The following is a 13,835-nucleotide window of genomic DNA, read 5'->3' as shown; positions in this document are numbered from 1 at the left end:
CAGGAAGCCCGGTTTAGTCTTACTTACACAGAATTTGTTTTCCTCAGATGTTGAGCTGATCGTGCGAATATTGCCGATATAAAACCCATTCGGCAGGCTGCAGCATGCAAAAAATAAAAAATAACCCAAATGGTATCATTTCTGTTCGGCCATGAAAATGGCAGCTGTTATAATCCTCCCGTCTCCCAGATGTATTGGTTTTTATTCTGTGCACAGTTTAGGTTGCTGTACGATTAAACACACAAGTAACGGGTTTACTGGTTGATTGTCTCAATGTTTTACGTGTTCAAACTAAATATCGTATAAAAATATAAACTCCAGAGGAAGAGTGAGGCATAACCACAAAGTGAAGAAATGAAAAGGAAAGACTGAGGGATTGTATCGTATTTTCTCCCCTCACGGGGAAGCATTGATATACTGACATACGAGATGAGGGAGTATGCACCATATATTGCATACATTGGCCTGACTGTGTACATTTTGTAAATATGGCCACAAAACAGCGCCCCCTATGAGCTAAACTCTGGAATAAAAAGCCAAATTTAATTTTAGATTTGACCACAGATATGCACATCACTGTGTATACTAAACACTCTATATACTAAGACAATGCAATGAAAAAGATAAAATTAGCTGACTGACCTGAAATGTTCTTTTCCTTAAAAGGGTTTTCTCATTAGAAACATTGATGCCATATTGCTAGGATATTTCTTTTTAGTAGATGTCAGACGTGTGGCCCATACGTGGCACGAATAGAGCTTTACTATGTAAAATACACACAACTTAAAAGGAGTTGACCAATCTGGACAATCCCGGTTAGTTAGAAAGATCCCCCAAAACAAGGTGATCACAGGATGTAATCTGTATAGGAACCGCGCAACAAGGCCTTATTCACACGAACGTGTATTACGTCCGTCTCACGGACCTATGTTAGTCTATGGGGCCGTTCAGACAGTCTGATTTTCACGCAGCGTATGTCCGCTGCGTAAAACTCACGACATATCCTATACTTGGCCGTTTTTCGCGCATCATGCACCGATTGAAGTCAATGGGTGCGTGAAACTCGCGCACGGCACACGGAAGCACTTCCGTGGGACGCGCGTGATTCGCGCTATAGTTGTAAAATAAATGAATGAAAACATAAAAGCACTTCCTGCTTTTATGTTTGTAAACATAAAAACAGAGTGTCATAAGCATGGCATATGCGTGAAAATCACGCAGCACATACTGATGACACACGCAACTGCAACGCGCAAAAAAACGCACACGTTCGTGTGAATAAGGCCCAAGTGTTCAATTCTTCTATAGTGCCACCGCAGGCAAAATGAAGCATTACACAATTCCCATTGAAATAAGTGGGCTGTTCCTGTAATGCATGGACAGGACGGGTCCCTCCACAACGAGAGACACTCTTTGAAGCCCCATTCTGACCTGGCTAATAGATGAGGGTCCTGAATTGGGTGACTTACCCCTGTTAACTGATAATTCCCTAAGCATGTATGTGAAAATTGGTTCTAAACCAAACAACTTTTTAAATGAAGTGTCTCATAACAATCCATATGTCCTATGTTGTCCCTCTATGAGCCAGAACGGATACCTGCTCTTTAAGAGCCACTCTGGCGGAGCCGGTCCATCCATGCATTACAAGGACAGCCATTCATATGAAAAGCCTGAATGTAATGCTACATTGTCTGTCCAGGAGCAGTACCCCCGGGCTGATCGCCGGTGTGGTCTTCATGAGCCTACCCCTTTTAAATTTGTGCACAATAATGATGGAAACAATCTGACATCAAAGAAGCGCGGAAAATATCACACAACAAAAGGTCCCTTTATAACGGATGGCAAAAAGCTGCAGTCAAGTAACATTTCTGACGGGTCATGTTCTGTTTCTTTTTTTGGCAGGAAACCTTAGATTTTTGTCATCTCAGAGAGATGTCCTAACAATGACACCATGTCTAGGACTTACTAAATAATGTTTCCACCTCCCTCTCCCACTTACTGCACGGCTCGTACTGGTGGCATTTTCTGGAGATGGATTCAATCACTCCATGCCCCGGGTTTGTGGCGTTGGATTATGTCACGCATCTGTCTCATTATGTGCTATAACAACCATAGAAAATGAACATACATCAGCAGATCTCCCCCAGGAGCTGCGCAGCCTTTACATCTCGCCATCAGCTTCCCTCCTTGTCCTTCCGTCTGAAAGTTTAATAGTTATTTCCGGAGTAATAAAATATAAGACTACGGCTCCGTTTTTATAATAAAACTATATCTGGTAACGCTGCGTGCACACAGATGGCGACCACTAGGTATACTCTACAGGAAAAACACGAAGATTGACGTTTTATTTCCTAAATGTTGTCTTAAGCCACCATGTCATTATATTAAATCCTTGAGGCTAAAGACGTTATAGTATTAAAGAGCATTTACAATTCACCAGTAAACAGAAGACCTTGTGTCGTCCTCTTCAATAAAAATTGTATTCTGTCTTTTCTTACTTATATACATTTCTGAGAAAGTTGGAAGACAACCCGTATACGCATTATTGCAGCTTAGACAATGGTGGTCACCCAGCTTTTCTTGAGCCCTGCAAGGAACAGTAGTCTTATTACAGAGCTGCATTGTGTAGTGTGATCCTGCAGTCATACTCCCTTTCATTGGCCTGACGTTCTGTATTTCTGTAGGTTATCAATAGAAGGGCAGAGAAAGAAGAGCAACACAGGACTAAGATATTACTACACAAAACGTTTGGACTCCGTTACCATGAAGACACGTCTGCAAATGAACAGGAGGAGATTTTTTTAATTTTTTTAAATTAAGGTCATTTGTAAAGTTGCAAAAAAATATTTTTATGTTAAATGCATTGGATCAGTAACATGAATTGGTTGCAAAAGTATTTGTCTCATTGAGCAAATTGTGGTGTGCCCTGCTTTCCTATTGATTCCAAGGACTGTATCTACTAAATGATGTTTAAAGGGTATGATATGCCAACTGAATATCATAAAGCTGAAATTGTTGCTCTTAAAAGGGGTTATGTGGAGACCCAAAAGTATTATCCGTGTAGTCACTGCAGTACAGGAGTACACTCGCTATTATAGATTCCGGTCCCCCGTCGCGCTGATTTTGAGATTTTCATAGCGCTGGCGGGGTACCAAAAGTCTAGTGACACAGTCTTTCTTCATGACGACATGATTCTTCGTCATGTGATCGGCCCCGCTGTACTCTATGTGCAAGCAATAGCAGTAGTACAGTGATAACAGAGTACAGCGGCGCTGGTCACATGACTTCGAGTCGTATTGTCATCAAAGAAGACTCTGCAACTAGACTTAGGCCCCCCAGCAAATCTATGAAAATCTCAATCAGATGGACGGGGGACCGGCATGTATATTAGCGAGTGTACTCATAGATTGCAGTGAGTACACTGCTAATACTTCTCAGTCCCCACATAACCCCTTTACGAGCAACAATTTCAGCTTTATGATATTCAGTTGGCATGAGGAGCCCGGCTGCCATCTACCCAACATTATAGTCATTTAGTAGCCGGAATAGTATCACTGTAATGAATAAGCTGAAAAGCGTTCTCCGTGCAAAGATCTCTCATTAAGATAAAAGTAACAGGATGAATCTCATTATTCTCTTTGATGAACTGAGATACAATATTGTAAAAATCATAAAAAAACGAAAACAGGCCCACTCCTGACTGGGTTCTGGTCCGAGATGTGGCGCATTTCCTCAAAATTTATGGATTACCCCCTCCCGTGATCCCTGGGCCTTTTCCTGCTCCATTTGTGTGAGGTCCCCCTGTCTACGTATAGACGCTCGGTAGTTCGCCATTTGGTGAACGCGGCTAGGGCGTGTGATCCTGCACTGTGGAGACAGTCCTGTCCCCTGTCAGTGGGCATGTGGTTCGGCAAGATTCAGGAGATCATGAGCATGGAGGACCTCACGGCATCAATGAAGGGGACTCATGCCTCCTTCCTCAAAACATGGCGTGAATGGATCCGATTTCAAACAACTGCGGAATATAAGATCATTATGGCCTCGTGAATTCACACCTAGATCCGGTGTGTCAGGTCAGCTCCCCCCCCCTCTCCCGGTTTTTCCTCTCCCTCTTACGGTCTCTGCTTTTCTTTCCTCCTCTTACTGTTCTCATGCTCGCTTCTGGAGTATCATGCACGGCTGCGGGTTCAGGGTGCATATCGGAGATTCTTTAAATATTTGATTACAGCGACATGGTACTTTCAGGTGACCCCTTACACTTATGTGATGCTGATAGCTGACCTGTGGCCTGTTGACTGTTTTGCACTGCCATTTTCTAACTGTGTTGTGTATACTTTGAATACTTTGTGATACAAAATAACAAAATGAAAATAAAATAATTTATTATAAAACAAAACGAAAACAGGATTAAGTCGACTGCGCTATTGATTCCGTCAAAACAACGGAACCCTGTCACATTGGTGACCAACGGAAACCTATAGCAAAGTTTCCGTCACCATTGAGATCAATGGTGATGCAAACGGAAGGGGATCCCCGATTGAAAACCTCAGGCGGAACCCCTCAACGGAAAGCAACGCTGATGTGAACACAGCCTTGTTTAAATGAAACCTATAACCAGGTTTGGAGCCACTAAACCACCAGCATGTCGTTGTGCAGTGTATCAAACCAAACCCACGTTGAAACTGGCCATTTATGGCAATAGTTAGTAAAATAAGTTACAAGTTACTGGGAGGAGTCTGGCGGCATCAGGCGCACGCACATTGCGCACATAACTCGGAGGACAGTACACCTCGCTTTCCTGCTCATGCGCAGTATACTGTCCTCTGCTTTATGTGCGCTATATGTACATGTGGCAGTTTTGGAGTATAATACAGGATGTAACTCAGGATCAGTACAGGATAAGTAAGGTAATGTATGTACACAGTGACTCCACCAGCAGAATAGTGAGTGCAGCTCTGGAGTATAATACAGGATGTAACTCAGGATCAGTACAGGATAAGTAAGGTAATGTATGTACACAGTGACTCCACCAGCAGAATAGTGAGTGCAGCTCTGGAGTATAATACAGGGTGTAACTCAGGATCAGTACAGGATAAGTAAGGTAATGTATGTACACAGTGACTCCACCAGCAGAATAGTGAGTGCAGCTCTGGAGTATAATACAGGCTGTAGCTCAGAAGATTTTGTGTCTGCATCTGTGCTAATGTTACTGTTTAGAAACTGCGCAGAAGAGGGTGCGGCCAGAGATGGCCGAGAAAGCAGTCACGTGGTAAATCATGTGACAGTCACCATCTTGGCAGCTATACACGGACGCAGTGTTTACATAGCCCACACATGGGCAGCCGCGGGGCCTTCCATTGGGCAGCTGGGTAAAGTATTATCAGACTCACAGATTTATGTGCCACAACAATACAGTTTGGGTCCTTAAAGAAAGATTTTTATAAAGTGGCCCACTTTATAAAGGGTTATTCCTATCACAGAAAGGAAGGATATGCTTTTACTAACTGATCGGTCGGGGTCCCACTGCCAGTGCCCACCGATCCTGAGATTAAAGTGGGCCACACTGCTGCCCTCTGAAAGTTTTCCCCCTCCTGGCCACGACTGTGCTGGGAACTGCAGCACAGCCCCATTGAATTGAATGGAGCTGTGCTCCATTTTCCTCGCGATATGTCAACACTTTCTGTAATTGGAATTACCCTTTAACCCAAAAACAGTCTCAGATGTAGCTATTATACAGGATGACAAGTTGTTTTTCAGTAAACTTTATAATTCCAAAGGATATGAGCTAAATTGACTTCTGGTGGATGGACTTATGATTTTTTCCCCCACAGGGGGCGCCATAGAAAAAAAAACAACTCAACAAGATCATTGGGAGAGCGTTCCTGGCATAGAGCACCCACATCATTCAGTACGGGGAGGTGCAGATTTTCAAACTGTAAAAGGATTTAAAGCACATTTTTAAAGGTATACTGCTCTTTTTTGGCTGGCTTGGACAAATTACTGTTCTAACTATGGGTACCTCAAACAAAATACACTGAGATGAAGTCACGCACAGCCAATACATCAGTGTACTGGCAGGTAAATACATAATTATAATTACTCTTTGTGTCCTTTACAACATGAAGCAGTTCCCGGATCTGTGGATACACGAAAATCTAATGTGATACATTTCATAACATTGTTCCGGCGGACAGCTTGTTAAATTAAGCTAAATTAAAATGGATATAATTTACAGGGAGAGAAAAAAATAATGTTTTCCTACAGTTTAACCAAACAAGCAAGCAGAGACAAGCTGACATATTTTATCCCAATTTTATGCTGCAGCAATTTACAGCTGTGAAAGCCTATTCCACGTTTGGCTCCTGGCTGGAGAGGGATCTGAACTCCGTAGGGCATTTGCTCCTCACACAAACACATTTATAATAAACACTGGCTCGAAACAATGGACTTTTACATGTAAACGTTAAAACAAAAAATAGCTAATTTTTGGGCTGTGGATGATCAGCACTAGATTGCTAAAGAATGGGCACGGACACAGCTAGGTCATTAACCGTTTCCCGACTGCCGGCTGTATATATAAGGCCTGCAGTCGGGGTCCTTAAAACCCGCGCCATAGAGTATTTATGACGCGGGTTTTAGCTTGCTGCCCGATCAATAAATATTGGGTCCTCGGCAGTCAGTGGCTGCCAGGGACTCTAAGTAGAAGATAGAATCAGCTTTCGCTGCTCTGTCTTCTCTAATCACTACTACACAGCGCTCAATGACTGGTCACATGATCGCAAGGTGCTGTTAGTGGCAAAATGCTGCTAGGTCTAACTAGACCTAGCACAGCCCAATTAGTGACAATAGTCACTATAAGAGGGCTGATTTCCCCTGTGGAAATATAAGGTGTAAAATAAAAAAATTAAGTCCCCCAAAGGTCTTTTCTGAGCCATGCTAGGCTTCCTGGTTGCCACAGCAACCATCGGCGCTCGCGAGGGTTACAGATGGTGCCCCCTCCCTCTATCAACCACTTAATTGCGGCAGTCGCTATTGACTGCCGCATTTAAGGGGTTAAACGGCGGCAATTGCGATCACCCCCATTGCAGCGGGATGTCAGCTGTATATTACAGCTGACACCCGCTGAAGATGAAGCGAGCACAGCTCCTGTGCCCGCTTCATCTACATGACGTGCCTGGTACGTCGGATTGCAGTAAGTTACTTGCAATATCGACGTACCAGACACGTCATTTTGCGGGAAGGGGTTAAGGGTTCAGTCGTTTTGACAAAATCAATACCGTAGTCGACCGCGCCATTCATTCAAAAGGACGGAACCCTTAAAAAACAGTGACAAACGTAAACCATTTCCACTGGATCCGTCACCATTAAAATCAATGGTCATGCAAAAGGAAACCTACGGTTTCCATTCGTTTCAGTTTGGATTCCTTTCATGGGCTCCCCTGATGGAAAGTTCCGACGGAACCCACGAACAGAGCCCTGACGCAGATGTGAACGAAGCCTAAGAACGTCTACCTATATCAAGTCAGGGTTATACATTCAAGAGGTTTCTTTACCTTGCTAAATCTGATGTCATTCATTTTACAACAGAATACAGAAAGGATGGAATACAAGGTGTATGAGGAATGTCCGGACTGTGTGTTAGGACTGATTCTGGAGGTTTGGGAATATAAGCAGCAGATACCACTTGTTCCGGTCTGTGCAGTGAGCAGTGGAAAATAAAAATTATGTGAAAAACTCATTGTCAAAGGGAAAGGCATTTTACTACGATGTTTCCGACCTCTATTCTGTACGTCTGCTAATATGAAAATGACTTTGGGAAGGAAAAACATCCCCACAAAGACGAGGATAAAGTGCAGAGGACAAAAAAAAAAGAAAACCATTATTTCCGCCGTCTGTAGATTAGTGCTGAATCTATTATGGCATTTATATAGATTGATGTAAAGAGACAATATTGAGTGGAGTCTTCTGCGTCCACAAAAATACAGGACAGCGCACTGAAACGCCGAACCACTTTAACCCCTAAGGACACAGCGATTTTTTTTTCTCATTCTGAAAGCCATAACTGAGGACTTGTTTGTTGTGGGACAAGTTGTATTTTTTGTAATGGCACCATTTTGGGGTACATATAATGTATTGTATAACTTTTAGCAATTTTTGGGGAATGGAAAAAAAACCAAGAAATTCCGACATTGTTTTTTGGGTTTTGTTTTTTCAGAGCTGCGGTATACTTCACATGGTAACTTTGTTCTGCTGGTCGGTAGGATTACAGCAATACCAAATTTATAGGTTTTTTACAAAAAATCTTTTACTACGTTTACATAATAAAAACAATTATTAACCCTTTTGGGCCTTAATGACCAAGCAATTATTTCGATTTTTTTCATTGTGGCATTACAAAAACCATAACTATATCTGTAGACATAACCTTGTTAGGGCTTGTTTTTTTGCGGGACAAGTATATTTTAAAGGCACCATTTCGGGGTACATCAAATTTATTGATTAACTTTTGGGGGGTTAATGAGGAAAAAACGCTATTTTGACAATCTTTTTTGAGTCTTAAAGATACTCACTTTACATTGTTACACTGTTGGCAGACCAAAAGGACTTTGTTTGGTCCCCAACTGCCATGCAAACCATCGGCACCCCGCGATTGTGTCACAGGGGTGCCGATGGGGTGACAGAAGCAGAGCACGCAGAGAAAACACTTGGAAAACACTTAGATGCCGCAATTGCTAAGGTGTTAAAAGGCCAGGATCAAAGGCAACTCTGATCCCAGCCATTAGAGCAGGAGCCTGGCTGTAATTCAACAGCTCGGCACCCGTCCTAGCTGGCACAGGACACTTGTTCAGGGCTTTTGACACAGCACCGTGAAACGGCATATTGGCGGTCATTAAGGGGTTAAAAGTAATTTGGTTTTGTCTCGCCACATTACAAGAGCCAATCATTTTTATTTATTTTTGTAGCCTTATGGGAGTTTATTTGCAGGACGCGTGGATGTTTTGGATACATAGGACTTTAACACCTTTTATTCAATTTTTTGGGAGGTAGAACATGGCAATACTGGCATTGTTTTATATATTTTTTTTTACAGTTTATCATGTGGGATAAATGTGTTAAATTTATAATTCCGGTTGTTACATATGCGCTGATAATGTGTCGTTTTACAGCGCTGTGCCTGAAGTACCTCGCATTAGCGCAGTGCAGGAAGGGGTTAAATGAATCCTCACAGATGCCTGAAATTATTACAAAATGAAAGTAGTTTTCCCGATTTATGTGAAAAAAAAAAACCTTCGGAATTTTAAAACGAAAAGTAATACAATTTTCCAATATACTTTGTGTTTCAAGATCTAGGAGTGCGGTCAGTGAATTGAAATATTCTTGTTTATAGCTAGAGCCTGAAATATACTTTTCACAGCTGAGAGATTGCTACAATTGTATCCAGTCTAGACAATACTATGTGTATTTTTTAGCAACAAGTGTCATCTGGCCAAATACACCGGCGTGAGGTGCCAAAGTACCCGGGCTTCAGGAACTGCTGCCCGGCTAAGGCCCCCCCAAAAAAAGCTCATTGCAAACTATCAGGTCAGGACGGAGATTTCTGCTGCCGATTCTGCAGCAACTGGTGCGTCATCTGACACTTTCCTTTAAAAGGCTCTAATTACAATGGCGGCACATCAGAGCCCTGCTGCAAGGCATCATTGGTCCAGAAGGATCTATGCCCTTCTTGCATCCTTCTGGACCAAGATGCTTTGCAGCAACTTGTGTTGACAGACTGGATAGCTTTTTTTCTCCCCCATACAGGACATGTAGACTTTTTGGGCATTTCCTGATACCTTACGTCACTGAGATGTTTAGGCATGCTAGGAGTTGTAGTTTCACAACAGCTGGGGGAGCCACAGGTTGGAGTCCACTGCCTTATGCTAACACTATATGCCTTGTCCTTTCATGTAGAACCGTGCAGCAGAATTTAAAAGAGAAACACATGTTATATTCTGTTCCGCAGGAGGTTTGTATTTTCAATAGGAGATGAGACAGACGAGAACATATAGGGAACAAGCCTGGAGGGGCCACGTACAGAACATGCTGCTGTCCAATGGGGGCCAGAACATTTTGTAAGATTTGATTAAGGTTTCCATAAATCTTTCACGGCCGTCCCTCTGTGTGACAACGCGTCTCGTCGTGTGATATGCCGCCTCTTGATTTAAAGCATGCATGAAAGATTTGAGAGGTACAGTTCCACTTGCTGTTCCGGCCCTGCACATTTCCCCTCTCCTCTCGCTGGAGATGGCTGGTTCGCAATTTCCATTATGACAAAAGAACGCTGCTTAGAGCAATCAATATTTCATAGACTCATGTAAAAATTATATTTAAACTTTTTAGAATTCCAGTTGCACAAGAATCAGGTTTGCTTTACAGACAGGTTAAGTAGTGTGCTTACTAAAACGCACCCCTAGCCTACGTGGCATGGAGACGGGCATAACATTCTGTAGGCTGAGGCCACGCTAAAGCTGGACATTTGGTGGCAGGCCCCGCAAATTTTGATGGTATCTGCTGTGAGAGTGATACGTATAAAATGTATATTCGTTAAGAAAATAGCTGCATTTAACCATTTAAGAGATGTTTTAAGTTGTAAGTTTTAAGAATACATCCTCCATTCTCTAAATTCTATATGAAAGGAGCCATCAAAAATACAAGATGTAGAGGAGTCAGGAGACATTCCAGAGGTATTGTCAAAGTGTAACGGAGAAGCAAAGTGTTACTTTGTATATAGAAATAAGGCTGGCCGTGCGCATCCTATGCTTGTCATTTTCTGATTGATTAAGGTGTTACTGAAGGTACGAATTTAAATAAAAGGAGCACACTGAAGCCATCCAGAGTCTCTAGTACATCAGTATTGTCGTGTGCAGTCTCTCTTGGCTGTTATTTCTGTGAATCCTGGACAAATTCTGTTATTGAGAAAGGAGCTGTGTTAAGTGTGGACGGACTAGTCTATGGGTATGTTCACACGGTTAACAAAATACAACTGAAAATACGGAGCGGTTTTCAAGGGAAAATAGCTCCCAATTTTCAGCCGTTTTTAATCAAACTCGCGTTTTTCACAGCCATTTTGGAGCGGTTTTTCTAAAGTGTCAATGAAAAATGGCTCCAAAAACGACTCAAGAAGTGACATGCACTTATTTTTACGTGCCGTTTTTTGAAAATGAGGCGTAAAATAACGCCCCGTCGGAACAGAACGCCATATTTCCCATTGAAATCAATAAGCAGATGTTTGTAGGCGTTCTGCTTCCGAACACTGCCAACAAATATCTCATATTTACGGACAGCTTAATAGGTTCTTCAATGCCTAATGCAAACGACCATGTGCGCCGCCCGAGTCCCATCAGTGATCCGAGGAAAGATAGAACATGTCCTATATTTCCTCGGATCGGAGAACCGGGTCAGTTTTCACGGACCCGATTCACCCGCTAAAGTGAATGGGTCTGTGAAGACTATCGGGTGCCACTCGGATGCCATTTAAAACAGCCCGAGTGGAACAACGGTCGTGTGCATGAGGGGTTAGACCAAAAGATTTCTATGGAGCAATCATCATATTGTAGGCATCATTGTCGGCAACACATCCTGTTTACAAGACGAGATGTGCTGCCGACAACAATGATTTCTACTGCCGCATAAAAGATGTCATCAGCCGAAGAAACGAGCGGTGGATCGCTGGGCCCTTTTATACCTGCCGATGATCGGCAACAAGTGTTCTGTAGCGCGATCATTGACCTGTGTAAAAGGGCCTTTAGGCTAGGGCTACATAGTGACACTTATTATATGAGCCATACCATGCAATCCCAATACAAACTGAAAATAAGCGCAAGAAATTGCACAACCGTGATCTAGTCGAGTCATATTCCTCTGCTAGATGGTGGGGACCAAAGGGCTGGAAAAAGCACATGACTACATGCCTCCGGCAGTTCACCTCTATGTAAGTGACAACAGAGCAATGTCAAGAGAATATAGATCCAGCATTGCTAAATTAGAAATTATTCAGACGGACAGGTCAGTGGATCGTCCAATGGGTCCAGGTTCTACCATGACAAAGGGATCCAATGGGTGTAGTAGTAGATAAACCCCGTCTACAGCGGACTTTACAGCTTCAGATGATACAACTTGTGTGTGTAGTGATTCAGGAAAGTTTATGAAGCAATTAAATGTGGACAGGTGGACCAAGTATTCTCCAGTCTGATGATTGCATCCACGTATATATTCTAGATGGAACATCATTTTCCAATATAATATTAAGGAGTTGCACATTGACTACTCAGTGATCACTATGAAAATGCCGGACACTTGTGACTACCACTTTTTCCTCTACAATCATTCAGTGCATGCTGCTGGATCTGTATATCAAGGTTGGCAGGAACTTTGGGATATTAGCACAAGTCAGAATACTTGGTAAAGAAGCCTTCATCTGTATGAGCAAGACACCGCCAGGGATGAGCTGCCTCCTCCATACAATATACTGGTGAACATCAGCTGCCGTCTTGTCTCAGGCCACCCAATGCCAAGAGCTAATCAATTTATTGGGAACGTGACATACATATAAAGTATAAACTGATATGAACTTTTATCCAAATCTAAGACTGGACGAGTAGAAAATAGACTTTCCCCGCATTACTAATTTAACACAGACATTATACCAGGTTTCCGTGAGACGTGAGGTATCTAGATGTTGGCTTGGTGAACACATAGTCACAAATGACACCCAGCTCGTTTCTTGACATTAGGTTAATGGGGAATGTATTGTGTGTGTGTGTTTATGTAGCCTGATTAGCAGTCGCCTGTCTATAGACCCCACTGGGATAAGTGCAGCCTAGGCAAAGTCACTTACGGCTTTTTTCATTCACTGAAAGGTAATAAGATGACAAATGAAGGCGACTGCGGCAATATGTGACATATTTGTAAAAACAGTTCTCGTTTGACGTCTTGGGAGAAATGCATTTAGCAACAAGGTCAATCTTGAGATCACCTGTCAATGGTACATTAATAAATTAACGGTTTCAATTTGGAGTAGTGTTTGATTATCGTGTGTCTATAGCGCAATCTATACTTCCTCAGCTACATTCAGCCTGGCTAATTGAATATGATATTTCAATACAGCAGGGGGGATATAAGTGGCATTACTTATCTTGGAAGATCAGATGGGTAACAAAAACAAAAAAAACACCAAGTAGCTTGTTGGCTACGCACACGTCTCTTCCTGGAGAAAAGACACTGACAAGGAATAGAGTATAGGGTTTTCAGTTTTTTTTATTGAAACAACTGACACGATGTATGGTGGCACTATTTCTCTGGCACTATGTATGGGGGCACTATTTGTCTGCCACTGTGTATGTTGGCACTATTTGTCTAGCACTGTCTAAGGACACTATTTTTTCTGGCACTGTGTATGGGGGCACTATACCCTGACACTATGTATGGGGGCACTATTTGCCTAACACTGTATTGGGGCACTCGCTGGCTGATTTTGTTAATGGGGTATTTTGGCACTGTTAAGGCGAGTGGCTTGAATGCCCTGAAAGCTATACTCAAGTTGTTAACTATGGTTTGAATCCCCCTTTAAATTAGACCTCTGCACCATGCAGTAGAGCTTCCTCTGCTTGGTCATTTTAACAACGATGTATAATTAGCTTGCTAACATCTGCTTATACAAGGGGATGTCCTGGATTAGAAAAAATGGTCTACTTTTTCCCCAGAAACAGCACTTTTCTTGTCCAAGGCTGGTTCTGGCATTGCAGATTTTGTGCCGATCAAGTAAATGGGGCTGAGCTGCAATACCAGACTCCGCT

At 42.6% G+C, this 13,835-nt stretch overlaps 1 protein-coding gene and 1 long non-coding RNA gene across 12 annotated transcripts in view; one reads left to right on the top strand and one right to left on the bottom strand.

The window, feature by feature from the left end:
* The window catches only part of LOC142661160 (BTB/POZ domain-containing protein kctd15), a 372,733-nt gene that overhangs the window by 132,263 nt on the left and 226,635 nt on the right, over window positions 1–13,835 (bottom strand). The window lies entirely within an intron of this gene.
* Window positions 1–13,835, top strand: part of LOC142661161 (uncharacterized) — a 354,813-nt gene that overhangs the window by 315,881 nt on the left and 25,097 nt on the right. The window contains exon 9 of one of the 7 annotated variants that reach the window (XR_012850660.1): window positions 2,685–2,970. The exons of the other annotated variants lie outside the window; for them this stretch is intronic. This is a non-coding gene — a long non-coding RNA (uncharacterized LOC142661161). Of the gene's footprint in view, window positions 1–2,684; window positions 2,971–13,835 lie in introns of those variants that run through there. 7 annotated transcript variants of the gene reach the window in all.

This window comes from Rhinoderma darwinii, chromosome 9 (genome assembly GCF_050947455.1).
Source record: "Rhinoderma darwinii isolate aRhiDar2 chromosome 9, aRhiDar2.hap1, whole genome shotgun sequence".
NCBI classification, from domain to species: domain Eukaryota; kingdom Metazoa; phylum Chordata; class Amphibia; order Anura; family Rhinodermatidae; genus Rhinoderma; species Rhinoderma darwinii.
The sequence above is the reverse complement of the archived record's forward strand: the minus strand, read 5'-3'. Positions and strand labels throughout refer to the sequence as shown.